This window comes from Vipera ursinii (genome assembly GCF_947247035.1).
Source record: "Vipera ursinii genome assembly, chromosome: 1".
NCBI classification, from domain to species: domain Eukaryota; kingdom Metazoa; phylum Chordata; class Lepidosauria; order Squamata; family Viperidae; genus Vipera; species Vipera ursinii.
The window spans coordinates 283,447,198-283,466,758 of record NC_139512.1 but is presented as its reverse complement, the minus strand read 5'-3'; the positions used below and the strand labels follow the sequence as shown (position 1 = coordinate 283,466,758).

Genomic DNA, 19,561 nt, shown 5'->3' with positions numbered 1-19,561 from the left:
ATAAGCAAGTAACCTGGCCGTTAAGTGAATCTGGCTTCCCCATTGACTTTATTTATTTATTTATTTATTTATTTATTTATTTATTTATTTATTTATTTATTTAATTTTAATTCCATTCATATCCCGCCCTTCTCCGAAGACTCAGGGCGGCTTACAAGCTTAGCAGTAGCCTTCATTCTATGTTATATGCCTGTTTATTAGGGCTTTCACACACACCCCCAAGCGGCATTATTACAAAGTCATCTTATTGCCCCCAACAATCTGGGTCCTCATTTTACCTACCTCGGAAGGATGGAAGGCTGAGTCAACCTTGAGCCTGGTGGGACGCGAACCTGCACTAATTGCAGGCAGCTGGTGTTACTTAAGGAGGCATTAGCCCACTGCTCCACCAAGGCTCTTTACTTGTCAGCAGGTTGCAAAAAGTGATCACGTGACCCCGGGACTCTGCAACCGTCGTAAGTACAAACGGGTTGTCAAGCATCTGAATTTTAATCACAGGGCTCATGGGGACGCTGCAAAGGTTGTAACTGAAAAATGGTCATAAGTCACTTTTTCCAGTGCCGTTGTAAGTTTGAACGGTCACTTAAGTTGTCAGCTAAGTTGTAAGCTGTGCATGCCTTCCATTTGGTGTCGACTCTTTAGTGACCGGGTAGCTAGATTTTCTCCTGACAATCTATCCATCACCTGGTTTTTGGATGTAACCTAGTTATCTATTTTTAAAACCATCAGGTCTATGAGGAGAAGATCTGGAGCTGGATTCTTTTCCAAAATTCTTCTCCATTTTTCCAACTTGGAGAAATGAGGAACCACTGCAATAATTGTAAGAGAGAGCCAGATTGGGCTAGGGCAGGGGTAGGCAACCTCGGCTCTTTTATGACTCATGGACTTCAACTCCCAGAATTCCTGAGCCAGCTTGGCTGGCTCAGGAATTCTGGGAGTTGAAGTCCATGAGTCATAAAAGAGCCGAGGTTGCCTACCCCTGGGCTAGGGGTTAAACAACTACAAAGCCAGCTTGGTGGCTTTGGGCTAGTCACTCAGTCCCAGCCTTAGGAAGCAGGCAAGAGCAAAGCACTTCTGAAATCTTGCCAAGCAAACTGCAAGGCTTGTTGGGAAAGTTGCCAGGCATTTAAACTAACTGAAAGATGGACACAAATACAATAGATTAAAGATATTCGTGGTAATGATGTTTTAGAAAGATGCCACATACAGTGATTTAGTGAATTATTGCTCCTTGGGGAAACACAGGACACTTGTTTATAGGAGAAGAGCTGAAACCAGGCAAAGCATCGCCTTGTTCAACCTCAGCTGGGAATGTGTGCATTAGGCAACTCAAATGTTTTCCTCTTCTCCAGATGTCCATGAATAATCATGAAAGTACCACAAACATCCCCTTCATGGATTACTGCCTTGTCGTGGCGAAGGAGCTTGCGTAATTCATTGAAGCTATGAGCTATGCCGTGCAGGGCCACCCAAGACGGACAGGTCATAGCGGAGAGTTCTGACAAAACGGGATCCACTGGAGAAGGAAATGGCAACCCACTCCAGTATCCAGCCATTAGTCTTTTGTGTTGTTATCCAGGTTGTTATCCATTATCCAGATCGTTACAACACAAAAGAATAATAGGCACACAGCCAACACCTCAGCCACACAGGATGTTACAAAACAACCGACTCAGCTGCAAACAATAACTCCATCCAATCAGGATGTAACAACACAGCCAACCAACCCGCTTACAGAAACAAAGCCAACATCACACACAACCTTACCAATATTTATAGAGAGATGGCAGCTCCGATCACGCTTTGCTCGCACAAGCACAAAGCCAAAGACACCAGCCTGAAGTTGACGAGTGGGACCTCGTCAAAACGTTGCCAAGACACTCTCAATCTTACATGGGAAAAGACCCGAATACACCAAGACCTACATATGTATATGTACACACACACACACACACACACAGAGAGAGAGAGAGAGAGAGAGAGAGAGAGAGAGAGAGAGAGATCTTCATCAGGGTCCAGTCCAAGCTGGGAATAAACAAAATGGAGACTGCTTAGGAAAGAAGGTTCAGTTTATTTAGTTGCCAGAAACTTCAGTGACACTGCATGTTTCTGGGGTGGCTGACAAAATGGAGCTGGGATAGGTGGGCTTTTATACCTTCTTTGGGCTTTGTATTTTAGGTTCTTCCTGTTCGTGTGGCATGTACTTTGAGGTGTGTGTGTCCTTTTGGTATTCTAATGGTGGTGGGTTAATTCTGTTGTGTCCTAAAGGTCATGTCCTGTTTCGCTGGGGCTGGGGCTGAAGGCATTTTGCTTATGAATAGGTGGCCCCAGTTTTTCTGAATAGGATTATCAAATCTGCATTTCTACAGAACTGGCCTGCTCAGTTTTGGGCAGAAAAGCCTTTTAAGGTTTTTTTTCCTCCTTTTAATATCCCCCAAAAATATTTCCTTCTCTGGGGGAGGGGTGTGGATGCTGACTTCCAATACACACACACACATTATACATACACATACATACACATAATGCCAGGGGTAAAGAATGACAGGTATTGCAATCCAGTTGCCCAATCCTGATTTATTCAAGACGATCATTTATGTGGATTAAATATGATGGGCAAAAAGGGTACATTTTATATGTGGCTTGCATATACCGATCCTGACCATAAGTCCCAGTGACTGCACTGGTACTTATTTCTGAATAAATAAAGATTCCCTCAGGTAGACTATATGTGGATGCATCTTGATCTTTTCATAACAATGCTACAGAAGTGTTTTGCCTCTCACTTCATCCAGTATGTTTTTTTTAATTTTCTATTCTAGCCTACAGGCTGCATGTGATTCCCTAGTGATCTCTGAAACCAGTATTAACTCAGACGCCACCTTGCTTAACAGGTGATGCCTAGAAGCTTCCATTCAAGAGACACAGACAGCTTTAAAATAGCATTTATACTTTTGAAGCTATCACCTTATTTACACTAACTGGAGTTAAGGCCTATTATTAGGTCTTTCCTTGAAGTAAGCGTGAATGGAGGAATTATTTAACTCCCTATAAGCAAATAATTTCATAAATGTGTCAGATAGCACTATTTATTCAAAGCATGTTGCTAAAGTGGGGGCTTTAGAAAAGCTACCAGTATTAAGACAAGGGGATGCTTTGATTGGAAATGAGATTCGTAAGTGCACAACTTTTGTAGTTCCCAATTTTACCTTTTAATTTGTATTTTGATGTATGTTTAAATTATTTTCTTTTTTTGTTATGGAGGCTTTCATCTTATTAAATTTTTAGCAGGTTAGAGCTTTTAGGATGCAAATGAAATACATAAATTTGCATTTGGTTAGCAAAGAGATATTACATATAAAGCACGGGTTTCAAACTCGCTGTCATGACATATCGCGACTTTTTTCGCATTGCCGGAGCTGAGGTGAGCATGGCCTCTGCATGATGCAACCGGCCCACGGGCTGGCAGTTTGACACCCCTGACATAAAGACAAGTCAAGATAATAGCCATTTGTCCATACAGTCAAAAAGAATATTTTGGTGGCGATGGATCGATGGATCGATGGATCGATGGATAAAAATGTTTGGTAAAAACATAGAACTCTTCAAGTCACTGCACTTCAAAAAAGGTATTGTCATGTGAAGAAAGTTGGATTAAAAAAAAGAGGAAGACAATTAACAATTAAATAAGCAATGGGATAGCTTATCCCAGGAGAAAATATAGGAGCAACATTTTAATTTGGTCAAGGGTGTGACACAGCAGGACATGATGTTCTCCCTCATATGTAGTTCCAGAATCCAAGGCCCCTCCAGTGTGGTTAAATGATGGGATATTCTAGACACAAAGAAGATAATACTTCTTCAACTTAATTCCCAGCATTTGCTAATACATATAGAGGCATGCAGGCCATTCCTCAATGGGATGAGAAGAGAAATTGGTTTTGAATTTTTTTTCAAAGGAGAGAAGAATTTGATTGAAATTGTGATGAGTGGGGAGTGGTGCTCTTCCATTTATTTAATAAAGATGTGGGAGTCTGTATGTGTATACGTGGTGCATACAAATCCTTGTCTTTTATTATACAGTCTTTCCAAAAGCCTGCAGCCTACCATGACACCCTCTGTTAACACCAAGGGAGACATCCTGAAGAAATTCCTCCCGGTGTTTGGTTTTCAAAACCGGAAAATGTGGGCAGCCACAGCGTGGGGCATTATATGCATTACAAAATGTATTCTGTTTTGTTTTTGCTCTGTTTGTTTCTTCCTTTTTATTGTTGTAAGGCACCTAGAAGAGTAGCCATATGGTGAGATAGGTGGCAAATAAATTTAACAAATAAAAATAAATAATAAAAAGCCAACAACACCAGCAGAATCATCATCCATCATCTCCAAAATAAGTTCCGAAAAGCATTTAAAAAATCAGTACAAATTTTCAAGTTCTCTGAAGTACAAAAACAGGATTACCTGATGCAGGAAAGAACTTTTTAAGCATTTGCAGGACAGATTTCAATACAGCGTTAAGTTTACGTCCTAGTAACCCCTGCCACCTTGGACATCTTTTAATAGGAAATTGAACAAATCCATAGAGTATAAGACTATCCATGACAATGTTTACTAGCCCTGAGGGTTATAAATATAGACTGGGTTCACATCTTGCACTAAGCCAGGGATCTTCAAACTTGGTCCTTTTATGACTTGTGGACTTCAACTCCCAGAATGCCTCAGCCAGCGTGCCTGGCTGAGGAATTCTAGGAGTTGAAGTCCACAAGTCATAAAAGGGCCAAATTTGAGGACCCCTGCACTAAGCCATGATGTGATTTGCTTGTGAATCATGTGGTCCCAGACATTTGTAGTTTAGTCAGCAAAACAAGGATCAGCAATTATGACTTGACACATTCACTAGCCCTCTGTGTCAGAGGTAAGGTGGGGCTTAGTGATAGTGGAGAACAGGTAGAAGAAGCACCCTCATGCAGCAAGGTTCTTGCATTAAAAGGGAGAAATTGAAGTGGGGCATTTGGGGAAAGCAATGAGGTTTTGTGACCACAAGTTGTGGTTCAACCAATAGGAATAGAAAAGAAAGCTGCATGAGATGCTTTAAGAAAGCTGAAATAAATCATTTATTATATTCTTTAAAGCTAAAAAAAACTGAGCTCAAAAAACTGAGTAAGGGGAAAGCAACACAGGTAGTCCTCAATTTACGACAATTTCTTTAGTGACCATTTGAAGTTACAATGGCACTGGAAAAAAAGTGACGCATGAACATTTTTCATATTTAGGAACATTGCGGCATCCCTAAGGTTACATGATCAAAATTCAGACGCTTGGCAACTGACTCATATTTATGACGGTTGCAGTGTCCCAGAGTTATGCGATCACTTTTTTATGACCTTCTGACAAGCAACGTCAATGGGGAAGCCGGGATTCACTCAACAAACGTGTTACTAACTTAACAACTGCAGTGATTCACTTAACAACTGTGGCGAGAAAGGTCATAAAATGGGGCAAAACTCACTTAACAAATGTCTCACTTAACAACAGAACTATTGGGCGCAACTGTGCTCATAACTCAAGGATTATCTGTACTGAAAAGGACACAGCTGAGCAAGTTTTTAAATCTCCCAAGTATTTCATCATGGAGAATTTAACTCATGGTTTTGAGCAAGACCAGAAATAAAGTAATAAAGTAGAAACAAAAGTAGACGAAGGGGGGGGGGGAGTGGATTGCTTGAAATTTAATTGTGATTTAATTAAGATATTGTTTCACTGCATATGGTCCTGTTCATAGATGTTACAGTCCTTACAGATTTATAGGTTTTATGGTATTTTAAGAGCCACAAAAGCTTCGTTCAGTGCTTGGAGATGCAAGCCTGAGAGTCAATACATATTTTTACTAAATCAAAAATAGTAAATACTGTTTTTGAAGAGCAGGTCCTAGCATACTCAAATGCAACAGAGTATTGGGTATCTGAATTTGCAGAAATGACAATGTCTTTAAATAAATGCTTAAAACGAAAACAAAGGGAGATCAGACTGCAACACTTTCTCTCAAGTTGTGGAAAATGTTGTTTACAAATGACCTAAAATTGCTTTCATCTGCTTCTTTGCTTTTAAACTTCTTGGATTTAATTACAGATTACTTTTGCTTATTGATAACAATATTCCCACTTACGGGCAAGACACCCATTTTTAATAAGTGAAAGTTGCCTGGCTAGTTTTACTCTAGCAGAAACCAAGTCTGATTTAATTCAGAAGGCTACTCTACAATAAGTGATGATGGGTGAAGTCATTGAAAGGAAGCAGTATCAGCGTCCATCAAAGGAAGCAGAGGAAACAGCATTTTGATGACACGTAATGAACTTGGGTATCTTATAATAGGAAACAGATACAAATCCAGGAAACCTATTTTCTAGTCTGAAAAAAGCATAAACATCGGTAATGAGTGAGGGTTGTTTTATTTTTATTTCAGCACAGCTGGACCTCTGAAGGGAGGCTAATAAACATCTAGAAGTCTAGAAAGACGCTGATCTAAAAAAAAAAAGAAAAGAGGTGAAGGAATGTGAAAGAAATGATAATGAATTTAGGATTGGTTATCAGGTATAAATAAGTAAATGAGGTAGCTGGATGCTGTGGCTGGATGGAGTCACTGAAGCAGTAGGCGTGAGCTTAAATGGACTCCAGAAGATGGTAGAGGACAGGAAGGCCTGGAGGAACGTTGTCCATAGGGTCGCGATGGGTCGGACACGACTTCGCAGCTAAGAACAACAACATAAATAAGTAAATAACCTGCCAGGAGTTTCTGCTTGCAGAAATAGTTCTCCATTCTCCATCACTACCACAAACCACCACCACCCCACTCACCCTCCAAAAAATGGAGCTGCAGGACATTCAGCTAGTCCTCAATTTCTTTAGTGACCATTCAGAGTTACAAAGGCAATTTTTAAAAAGTGATATATGACTGGTCCTCACACTTGCAACCATTGCAGCATTCCCCCTAGTTGTGTGATCAGAATCTGAGCACTTGGCAATCGGCATGGATGTATGGCAGTTGCTGCATCCCTGCTCACATGATCGCAATTTGCTACTTTCCCAGCCAACTTCCAACAATCAAAATCAATGCAGGAAGCTGAATTCACTTAATGACTGCATGATTCACTTAACGACTGCCGTGATGTGCTCAACAATCAGGGCAACCATCGTAAAATCAGACATGATTCATTCTAATCAACCCCTTTGCTTAGAAATGGAAGTTCGGGTCGCAACTTGGTCATAAGTAGAGGTCTATCTGGACGTGTGTTCTTCAACTTACGACCATCCATTTAGCAACTCTTAAAATTACGATGGCACTAAAAAAATGTAACTTGTAACCAGTCCTTATATATATTACCATAACAGCATTCCTGCGGTCACCTTATTGCAATGTGGATACTTGACAACAGGCAGGGATTTGTGATGTTTGCTGCATCCCAGGATCGCTTGATTGCCATTTAGAGTTACCGTAGTTTCTGATAAAGCAAAGTCAAAGCTAGCTGGAGGTCATGAGTCATATGGTCACGTCAGTTTCACATAATGATTGTGGTAAAAAAAAATTTTTAAATAAGGTGTGGTCATGTGATGTTTTGCTTAATGACCACACCACTTAATGAATTTTCCAGTGCCAATTGTGGTCATAAGTTGAGCACTTCCTTAGCTAAATACAGTTTACCTTTGTCAGAGCATGCGCAGTCTTATTGCGCTGAGATAACCCAGGAGTAAACACATTAAACAGTGGTTTGTATTAAATGGTGGTTTACATTACACTATCTACAATATCATACACCAGGAACAATATACACACACGTAACACAGCAGAATCCAATATACAGCAGTTACAGCAGGAAATGGATGAGAGAGAGAGAGAGAGAGAGAGACTCCAGCAAAAGCCTTCCCTTTTATACTCAGGCTCTTAAAGGGATACATACCCTGCTTGCTCTTAAAGAGACCCAGACCCTGCTGAGTCATTCCTATCATTGCATCATGCATCTTATGTTAACATTACATCATTACATAAGCTGTTTAGCTATTAAATCATTACTTTGACAACCTTATATACATGTAACATATTTACTACCCCCATGTCATGCCAGCACAACAGAGAGAGAGAGGTGCTCAGTTAATGCTATTGAGAGATGGGATTTTTTTGTTTGTTTTTTTACAAAGTGGGAGGACTCAAAACACGTTAATTTTTTAAACCCAGCCCTTTGTTCACATTTTGGGGTAGTTTTTTCCACTGGAACCATTTAGGTAAGTTTTGCAAAGCACCACCATTGTAGATGTAGCCTGTCTGTTTCATGCATAATTATTCCTTGATTACAAGAAGAAATGAGAAAGGACGCTTCTTGTTGGCTCTTGACAGTTGAAAGAACAGTGTAGTTGGGACGGATTGTCTTCCATGCAGCACAGCATGGGCCTGACTTGGCGCCGGCATTTCTTCTAATTCATTGCAGGCTCTGCAAGAGCAATGCAGATTGGGTTATTTTCTTGTGAATCAAGATATGATTGCCATGCAGCTGGAATGCCAAACTGGGGAGCGAGGGGGGGAAAATCTGGAAACAATCAATGTGAAACTAATAGAGGAAGATTGCACAGAGTTCCAAATAGAGTGCTTTCATGTACTGTTCTCTTATTCCCCTCCCCCCCCCCGTGGCTGATTTCTTTCTTGAAACACCGTTGACCATTGATCTTTCCCTAATCGTAATAAATCCCCTCATGTTGGCTGCCTAGGCAGCTAAACCTTGACTTATGACCACAATTAAGCCCAAAAATTCTGTTGCTCTGTGACACAATTGTTAAGTGAATTTTTCCCCATTTTACCACTTTTCTTGCCACAGTCGTTAAGTGAATCACTCCTGCTGTTAGTAACACGCTTATTAAGTGAATCTGCCTTCCCCATTGATTTTGCTTGTCAGAAGGTTGTGAAAGGTGATCACGTGACCCCGTGACGCCCCAACCATCAGAAATACGAGTCAGTTGCCAAGTCTCTGAATTTTGATCATGTAATCATAGGGATATTATAAAGGTCGTAAGTGTGAAAAATCATGTGATCATAGGGATACTATAAAGGTCGTAAGTTTGCAACTTCGAACAGTCACTAAATTATATTTATTTTATTTTATTTTTATTACATTTATATCCCGCCCTTCTCCAAAGACTCAGGGCGGCTTTACAAACTTAGCAGTAGCCTTCATTCTATGTATATGCCTGCTTATTAGGGCTTTCACACACACCCCAAGCGGCATTATTACAAAGTCAGCTTAATTGCCCCCAACAATCTGGGTCCTCATTTTACCTACCTCGGAAGGATGGAAGGCTGAGTCAACCTTGAGCCTGGTGAGATGCGAACCTGCACTAATTGCAGGCAGCTGGTGTTACTTAAGGAGGCATTAGCCCACTGCTCCACCAAGGCTCTTATTAGGACTACCTGTACCAGCAAGCTGAATTTCAACAATAAAAGTCCTTTATTTGAGTAGGAAAAATGGAAGGCCTGAACACCTGGGCAGTCACGCAGGCAAAAGGGGCCTGCATTCTTAGTGGGACATAAGCTGAACAGGAGCCAACAGTGACATGCAGTTGGAAAAAAGCCAATACAATATGCTAGGCTGGGCTAAGTTATTTTTCCTTTCTACTCTACATTGGTGGGGGACCACATTTACAATATTGTATCCAAATTGGAGCATGTGTAGAAGAGAACAACCAACTGGACAAGATCATGGAAGGGGGGGAGAGGCTTATGATGAACAATTGGAGGTACTGTATATATTTAGCTTGGAGAAGAAACAAAAGACGGGGGTGGTGGTAATTGTAATAGATGTCTCAAGTATTTGAAGAGCTGGCATGTAAAAAAAAAAATCAGGACAGACTTGTGTGCAGAAGACAAGCCAAGAAAATAATGGTTTAAAATAACAACGGAACAGATATTGGTTGGATATCATTAGGAAGAATTTCCTAACAGCAAAAGCTGTTCCTCAGCAGGAGGTTGATTTTCCTTCACTGGATGTATTCAAACAGAAGTTGGCCAACTGTCCACAATGCTCTAGGACACGGGTTTCTGCATTACAAAAGGAGTTGTCCCTTCCAACATTTATTTTCTCTGGTTCTATGTAGGTTGTTACGGAGCACAGCCAGACAGCCACGTTTAAATGCATTCCTTAAGTCAGCAGAAAGGTACACCATCCTAAATGAAGCCAAGAGGACAGCCAAGCTCCAATCTGCCTCAGCAACAAGGCTAGTGAGTGGCCACCCTTGTAGTTTTTTTTTAATTGAAAAGTTTTACAGTACATTTTAAACATAAATTGACCCCACCTCCCCATAAAAGCCCCCTTCCCTCCCCTTCCCCCCAGCTTCCCCCCACCTCCCCATAGAGCCCACCCTTCCCTCCCCCCCAACTTCCCAGAGCTGAATACAGGGTATTGCCTCTAACAAACTTAAACTAGAATATGCTAACTATCTATGAATACACTTTAAATCCTAACGCACTTTAACTCCCATTAGACATAGCTAAATAATAATGCATCTTGTTAAATTCTAATACTCATTCATATGCTAAATGAAACTTTTTAGTCCCATATTTATTCTGAATGTAATCAATCCATCTTCTCCATTCCGAAATGTATCTTTGTTGCGAGTGATCTTTCAGATATGCTGAAATTTTTGCCATTTCTGCTAGGTTTGAAACTTTTCGAGTCCACTCTTCTATAGTAGGCAGATCCTCCTTCTTCCAATATTGCGATACCAAAAGTCTTGCTGCCGTTATTAAATTCAACATCAATTTAATTTCTATAACAGTACAATCTGTAATAATACCCAACAGAAATAACTGCGGAGAAAACCTTATCTTTTTCTTAAATATCTTCTGCATATTCCACCAAATTTTAATGCAAAAAGCTTTAACTTTTTTGCAAGTCCACCATATATGATAGTATGTTACATCGTCACAACCGCACCTCCAACATTTAGGTTGATAATTTGGATACATACATGCTAATTTTTTGGGATCTAAATGCCATCTATAAAACATTTTATAAAAGTTCTCTCTTAAATTTTGTGCCTGAGTAAATTTTACATTTCTGACCCAAGTTTTTTCCCAAGTATCCATCGTTATTGGCTCCTGAATATTCTGGGCCCATTTTATCATACAGTCTTTAACAAGTTCCATTTCTGAATCTATTTCTATCAATGCATTATATATCCTTCTTATATGCACTTGCCACCCTTGTAGTTTTGATATGGAACAAGTTAAGGAAAGACATGTCGTTACCCCCACGGCCATCCCACCCCCAGTTGTGAAAACAGCAAAAATATGAAATCCGTTTTATATTAACTGCGGAAACAGTTAAAAAAAACCCTCTGTAGTGCATTTCTTTTGGATAGAATCAGCAACACACAACGAGTAGAACTTGACTTTCTTTCTCAGATTAAATTGGCCTCCTCTGTACCACAGGATGAGGGTTCTCTCAAGAGAAAGCCCTACTCTGAAAAATGTGACTTATCACATTTCTCACAGTTAACAGCATCCCCATGATCGTGTGATCAAAATTCAGATGCTTGGCAACTGGTTCCTATTTATGACTGTTGCTGTGTCCTGGGGTCATGTGATCACCTATTGTAAAATGGGGCAAAACTCACTTAACGAACAGACATTTTGGGCTCAATTGTGGTCGCAAGTCGAGAACTGCCTGTATTTTAAAACACGAAGCTTCATTACATGAGATTACTTTCTTCTCATCCCCAGTCCACAGTGAAGCTTTAATTTGCCTTTAGCTGTTACAGTTTAAGGAGTGTTTTCCAAGGCCATCTAGAATTAAGATGCCCTGGAGATATTGCAGAGGTATATCAGTGGGTCTCAGAAGATTTTATTGCTGCAACCTGCTCACTTCCATGTCTAATCCTATTAACTGTTCATTAAATTCAAGCTACCCAAGAACAGCTCCAAAACACAGAAATGTTGAAAAATCACCCTGTTCGGCCTTAAGTTAAAGAAGATAATGCTCTCCCGCAGTGGGCTATGTATCTTGTCAGGCAACGCTTTCTCCTTGTCTGACATTTTGGTAACGGTAAGTGTGATGAGGTGAACCCTTTACAGGCAAGAGTTGCGTCAGCTTTCTCCATTGAGTGCGGGGGGGGGGAAATCAGCAATTACTGCAACATATTGATTTCCACAGAGCTTTAAGAAACAGCTTAGAAAAGCCCACGGGTGTTGTTATGCCTTGCAGAGCTCTGATTTAAATCAACTTCCCCCAGCCTGATGCGTAGTAGTGGAAATAGGAGTTGTAGCCAACCCATTTGGATGGCAACAGGCAATGGAAAATTGCCTTCTATTATTATTATTAGGTAAAAGGTAAAGGTTCCCCCGCACATGCGTGCTAGTCGTTTCCGACTCTAGGGGCCGGTGCTCATCTCCATTTCAAAGCCGAAGAGCCAGCGCTTGTCCGAGGACGTCTCCGTGGTCATGTGGCCGGCATGACTAGACGCCAAAGGCGCACGGAACGCTGTTACCTTCCCACCGTAGTGGTCCCTATTTTTTTACTTGCATTTTTACATGCTTTCGAACTGCTAGGTTGGCAGAAGCTGGGACGAGTAACAGGCGCTCACTCTGTTACGCGGCACTCGGGATTCGACCTGCCAAACTGCCGATCTTCTGATCGACAAGCTCAGCGTCCTAACCCACTGAGCCACCGCGTCCCATTATTATTATTATGTGACCTAAATATATCAGATTTCATTCCTTAGGTGACTTATTAATAGCAAAGGTGCTGTTTCTAATGCTTTTCTTGATACACTGATTTTGACCCCTTTTTTGGTTTCACCAGATGAAGAGAAGCAGACCTCTCTCTCTGCAATCAGAATGAATTAATTGTGTTTTTCTCATTTCCCAGCATGTAACTTGCATTCTTTACCGTTAGATCGTAAAAAAAGGGATTGTTGAATTGGATTGAACTTATCCACACTTGGTCTCTGATGTGTCTGGAACACATGAAAGTAGGCATTCGGAGACAGCCAGGTTAGATGCCCTCATAACTTGCGTCCCACAGGGAACTCCATTTTGAAATTATCGTCCCTGTATCCAAGGATCACAGAATGCTTTGACCACACAAGTAGCCCTAGACTTATCACCACAATGGAGGCCAAAATTTACATTGCTAAGCAAGATAGTTGTTAAGCGAGCTTTGCCCCACTTTACGACCTTTCTTCACAGAATTGTTAAGTGAATCACTGCAGTTGTTATATTAGTAACTTGGTTGTTAAGTGAATCTGGCTTCACCATTGACTTTGCTCATCAGAAGGTTGTAAAACGTGATCACGTGACCCCTGGACATTGTAACTGTCACAAATACTTGCCAGTTACCAAGCATCCAAATTTTGATCACATGACCATGGGGATGCTGCAACAGTCATAAGTACAAAAAAAATAGCTCATAAGTCACTTTTTTCAGTGCCATTGTAACTTTGAATAGTCACTAAACAAATGGTTGTAAGCTGTCAACTACTTTACAAGACAAATCCCTTCCTGTTGTAAAATGGTTGTAAGTCGGGGCCTGTCAAATCCTGATGCAAATTTAGATCCCATTTTTGTACTACTAATTATTTTTATTCCACTCACTCTTGCACAGTGTAGAAGATCTTCAGCGCCAACTGGAGCAGCTTGTACTTTGTTAACTGGAGCTGAAAGTCAGAAACAAGTGAAGTATAAATGCCCTAATTTCAAATGAGTTTGTCAGAATGGACAGGAAAAAACCCAAGGGGATTTTAGCAATCCATATTTTCCTTTCTTTTTTCTAACTCTCCATCTGTAGCCATTCCTTCTCTCCTTATAGTAGACTTTCCTTACCTGGTGTCCAGATGTGTCGAGCTACAGCTGCCCACCACGAGGCTTTTACCACAAGGAATTTTAAAAGCTGATTTCAGTGTCGTGTCTTATTAATGTTTTACTGTGCTCAACAATATTCCGTTACAGGGCTTGCTATCTATCGTGTGTGTGCTGATTTGGGATTTTTAAAGGAAAGACAAAAGCTGAAAATTGCACAGAATGGCACTGTGTCTAAACAAAACACTAAGGAAGAAGCTAAGTCAGGTTTGTGTCAAGTTGTTTAGTTCTTTAAGAGTGTTTGCAGCACCTCCTGTAGTGCTGCTTTGGAAACGTGGAACTGAGAGATTATGTTTGTTTCTTCTTCCTGTAAGTTCTGAATCAGCCTTTTCAATTTGATATCAGCCTAGGCTGGGTATCAGCAGTCTGCCAAAAGGAAGACATCTCCTCCTTTTTGTCCTCATGTTCTCTCTCTGTCAGACACAGCCTTAAAATCAAATATTGTTCAGCTTTTCGAGGGCCTTGGGCTTGTTGTTGCTTTACTGTTTTCACAACAGTAGTCACTGAAACTTTTATGTATTGTGCCCTTGTAAATTGTCTCCTTTCTTTCTTTCTTTCTTTCTTTCTTTCTTTCCTTCCTTCCTTCCTTCCTTCCTTCCTTCCTTCCTTCCTTCTTTCTTTCCTTCCTTCCTTCCTTCCTTCCTTCCTTCCTTCCTTCCTTCCTTCTTTCTTTCTTTCTTTCTTTCTTTCTTTCTTTCTTTCTTTCTTTCTTTCCTTCCTTCCTTCCTTCCTTCCTTCCTTCCTTCCTTCCTTCTTTCTTTCTTTCTTTCTTTCTTTCTTTCTTTCTTTCTTTCTTTCTTTCTTTCTTTCTTTCTTTCTCTCCTCTATCAATAGGCTTGACAGCCCGGACTTACATTATTTAATTATTTCCTAATTCCAGGAACTGGCTCCGATCCAGCCCTTTCGAATTTACAGTACAGTCTGCATAATCTGTAGATCATATGACCGTTTGAAAAGCACGTTGTTAATTCTATATTCTCACAAGCATATGTTGCTGAAAATAAATATTTGTTGGAAAAGTTATTGTATTTGGAAAAAAAACAGGCTGAAGCTGGAAGAAATAATTTCACATTACATGTAGGCTTGAGTACATTTTTTTGTTGTCATTTTTGTTGTGGTTGCTAAGAAAGTTAAACAGTGAGCGTGACTTCTATTTCCATTTGTCTTGCTTTCCAATTTGTCCTTCCCCTCCTTTGCCTGTTTAAATATCTGGCAACTCTATACAACTTCCAGAAATGTGGACATGATGCCAGTTGGGAATTATGAATGCTGGCTTTCCAGCATATCTGCAAGATGTTAGTTTATGTGGATGGATGAAGGCAATTACTTCAGAGGTGGCTGGATGATGTGGTTAAAAAAGGCTGATGCACATGCAACCAGGCAAAGTTTCAACCGCACTTTCAAGGCTACCATCTTCACTTTTTTTTTTTTAACCATATCCTGCAGACCAGAATGGGACAACTTGCCACAGCCAACTCACCATGGTCAACTCGCTGTGGGACAACTTGCCATGACCAACTCTCTGGGGACAACTTGCTGTGGGACAATTTAACAATTCTATTTAATTATTTAAAATAAAAAAGTATTTTTTGCCATTCACATTTTACTTGTTCCCTCCTTTTGCATCCTTTCTTTAATTATTCTCTTCCAACATTTCTTTGATATTAGTGTAACTTTTGTCCCACAGTGAGTTGGCCATAGTGAGTTGTTCTGCAGTGAATGGGCTCCGCCGAGTTGTCCATGGCGAGTTGGCTGTGGCGAATTGGCTATGGCAAATTGTCGTAGACGCCCTGCAGACACTCTTGAACTAGTGGATTTTTCAGACTGACAGCTGGAGGCATTCTTCACCCTGGTTGATATGACAGGTCTTGAAGCCACAGCAAGCACATTTTCCAGTCAGCACTATAGGCTGACTTAGTAGCAGCTCTTGGCTACAATCTAATTATTGAAAGCACATAACAAAAGAGATAAAAGCTGGAAGATTTAAAACGGTACTTGTCTCATTGGCCAAAAGAACCTAACAGGCCTTTCTCTTCAGGAAGATCTATAGTCAGGGCTATCCCTGGTCTGTACTGTCATGGGCTTGATCCTAAAATCATATGTGGCATTTGTGATATTTCCATTCATTTCCATTCATTTGGCGAACACAAAACATCAATGATCTCAGATGATAAAAAACATATTTGTCCTTGCAGAGGAACTTTAGAAATCATAAACTGAAGGTGTAAGATGAAGGCAACTCAAGGTGGGTTTTATCAGACTGTGTTTCATGGAACCCTAGAATTTGTTGGGGTAACATCAGAGACAAAAGGCAAATGCAGCAAATCTCACCCAAATGCAGCAAATTTTCTATCTCTAGAGCTTTGCCTCTCGATCAGGAGTTCCAGAATTTGAAAGCCTCTGACGTAGGGTAATTATTGTTTAATTCACTAACCAATGTGGAGGTGCAGTTGCTTAGGGTGAGTATTGGGGCACACTTCGCTTTTATAGACAAGGCCAGACCTCGGTGGTAATGCGCTTAATCCTAAAATTCATATAGAACACTTGTCATTTCCTTTCATCCAGAAAACACAAAATACTGATTATTGAGATGGTAAAAAAAAAAAACAACCCCACCACATTTGCATTTGTCTTTGCAGACGAATTTTGGAAATCGTAAGCAGAGGAAACAGGAAACCCAGTTGATTTGTGTTTCTTTTTTCTGGGCTTCCCTCCAAAAAAATGACCTCATCTTTTACTCCAGTTTTTGTGCCCAGAGCATTACAATGACAAACTTATGCACACATGCAGATGAAGACAATGGAACTGCTGAACCCACAGGAATAAGGTTGGACTGCATATCAGATCTATTTCAGCGGAGCTTAGCTATATTGAAGGAAAATTCTGCCATCCACTTTGGCAGCAGTCTTGGGATTTTTTTAATGGTAGAAGAAGCAAGCACTAAAGTAAATGTTTCTTTCTGATGCAGCATCTAGCCGGTATTTCTGTAAAAGCAGTCACTAAAAGCCCTTCAGTGTAAGTGCAATTCTCCTTGGGCGATCTCAGCAAAACCATTTTAACAGCTCCAGAGCCCACTGATGTCCTAACCTATTTCATCGCTACTGTGATCAGTTTTCATTGTCGAGGAGAAACACTTTCCCCGTATGATAATTAGTGATAAAGTCTGACCATTCTTTTGAAGGAAGGGAACACTGATGGGATACCTTCCGATAGAAATCAGTGAGTTGCTTTTCTAACGGCTGCTGAAGGTGACTCAAGTGAGGATTGTTCAGACTTTGTTCTGGGTTCTAAGAATTTCGCAGGGCATTTTGTAACTAAAGGCAAGAGGTTGCACTCAAATGCCACCAGTTTTCTATCTTGTAGAGCTTAGCCTCTTGATCAGGAGTTCCAAGATTTGAAAGCCCATGACCGACAGCAAGTGATAAGGAGGTGTAGATGCTTAGGGTGTACACTGGGGCACACTTAGCTCTCCAGGCAATTCCAGCTTTTCCTAGGGTCACATTGCAACTGGAGGCACAGAAACCCCAAGAAAAACTCAGCTACTTGAAGGAGTTGTCAGTAGCTCCCTGTGCTCCAAAAACACATTTTTCTCTTTGAATCTGAACCATTGCATGGCTTGATGGAAGAATTAATACAATTGGAACTGTAAAGTCATCACATAATTAGCATTACCGTATTTTGCCTTGAGATGGCTGCAAGGACTTACTGTAAAGTGTTTTGTATCGCTTTGCTTCCATGTAGCAGCCATCTGGGTTTTTGCAGTGCAGATGTGGCCCTAGTTCAATTATAATCCATCTGCCACAACCTATAAAGCCCTAAATGGCGAGGGTCCGGGATATTTGAGGGAACACCTGCTGCCAGCATCAAGCTCCCTTCGTCCAGTGCGCTCCCACAGGGAGGGCCTTCTCAGGGTGCCACCGGTAAGAGATTGCCGGCGGACGACACCCAGGGGTAGGGCCTTCTCAGTGGGTGCGCCTGCCCTTTGGAACCAGCTGCCCGCAGAGCTTAGGACTGCCCCTGACCTCCGTTCATTCCACCTGGACCTGAAGACCTGGCTCTTCGAACTCTCTGGCCCAGGCTGAGAATTTTTTTAATTTTAATTTTAACTATTTTTTTTAATTTTTCTCAGGGTTTTATTTAATCTTTTTAAATTTGTTTTAACGTTTGTATTGATTTTCTTTTAAATGCCCTGTAAACCGCCCTGAGTCCTTCGGGAAAGGGCGGTATATAAATATAAATAAATAAATAAAATAAATAAATAAATAAACCTTCTGGGATGGGGCTCATGTTAATAAGACAATGACCAGAATTATGATATGGTTCTGATATAGTTCTGATACTTCAGGACACCAAACTGGACAAGGCTGTGCTATGCTATTTCTACAGTTATTTGGGAGCTGCTCTTTCATGGTTTATTGTCATTGGGGCTGTGCTCACTTCAAAAATTATTTGGAAGAAATGCTTGGTAAGTGTTTTAAGAATTGGATTCTTTAATACAGTAGCATCTTTTACTGTAGGTTGATACAGAAGCCTGAAAAAAGTCAGAATTTACTCTGGCCCCAGAGTCCAGAGTTGTTCTTTCTAATCTTTTTCAGTGTATGTACAGCAGAGTAATGAGATGCAATAAACTCATTTGGGGTTTTTTTTTTGTAAAAAGAAAAAAGAAAAACATAAGCAATGCACTGAGTTCATATGCTGCATTACTGTAAGAAAGTTTTTCGATGTATGAATTTTGAATAAGCTACATTGGCTGGATCCACACCGACTGACATGAAGTTGAGATGGGTAACCATATAAATTGAAATCAATTGATCAATAAATTCCCACAATAGGATGAAACATAAGCTAGCTGGACAAAGTTTAGTGTAGCATGATGTATGAATTCATTCTATAGCACAGTATGTTGTATAAACGCTAGACTAACATAGGTTTCTGCCCCTACTGATGAGCATGCTGGTTTCTCCAAAGAGGTGACAACTGCCACCTCTTCAACCAGCATAGGGAAAGGCAAGAAAGAGCAAGAACAAAATATCCTTGTTTGGGGAAGTCTTCAACACCACAACCAGTGAGACTCAGGCACTATGGGGAATTCTTGAATATCAAAAATAATGTTCATTTTAGATCTGGAAGTATGTCTGAATTATCTTTCAAGAGTTCTTTTTTATTCTGAAATGTCAATCATTTCAGTGAGGATAGTTCTCAAAAAGTCTAATTAGCATGCACAAATGTATACTTGACAAGACTTAGAATTTCAAGTTGTGGTTTATGGTGCCCAGAGCTGTTTCATAATAGACAGGGATATGGAATTTTCCTAGAAGTGAAATTCTCCTTTAGTTTTGTTATATAGTAAAGGTAAAGGTTTCCCCTGCCCAGCTGTGTCTGACTCTCGGGTGCAACATTCATCTCCATTTCTTAAGCCAAAGGAACCAACATTGTCTGAAGACATTTTCCATAATCATGTGGCTAGCATGGCTATAGGCCAAAGATGAACGGAACACTGTTACCTTCCCACCGAAGTGGTACCTATTAATCTATTTGCATTTGTGTCCTTTCGAACTGCTAGCTAGGTGGGCAGAGCTGGGGCAAGTAGCAGGAGCTCTTCCCATCACATGGCGCTCAGCTCTTAAACTCAGGCGGTCAGCTTTCCAGCAGACAAGCTCAGCGGCT

The 19,561-nt window shown here is 40.6% G+C and overlaps 1 protein-coding gene across 3 annotated transcripts in view; it reads left to right on the top strand.

The window, feature by feature from the left end:
* Window positions 1-15,369, top strand: part of ARV1 (ARV1 homolog, fatty acid homeostasis modulator) — a 51,696-nt gene extending 36,327 nt beyond the window's left edge. Inside the window, exons 6-8 of one of the 3 annotated variants that reach the window (XR_014492340.1) lie at window positions 3,521-3,626; window positions 13,985-14,101; window positions 14,775-15,369. The gene's annotated coding sequence lies outside the window, so the exon portion shown is untranslated. Of the gene's footprint in view, window positions 1-1,352; window positions 1,650-3,520; window positions 3,627-13,984; window positions 14,102-14,774 lie in introns of those variants that run through there. The other 2 variants (XR_014492339.1, XR_014492341.1) reach the window with 2 other exon arrangements.
* The last annotated feature ends 4,192 nt before the right edge of the window (window positions 15,370-19,561 follow it).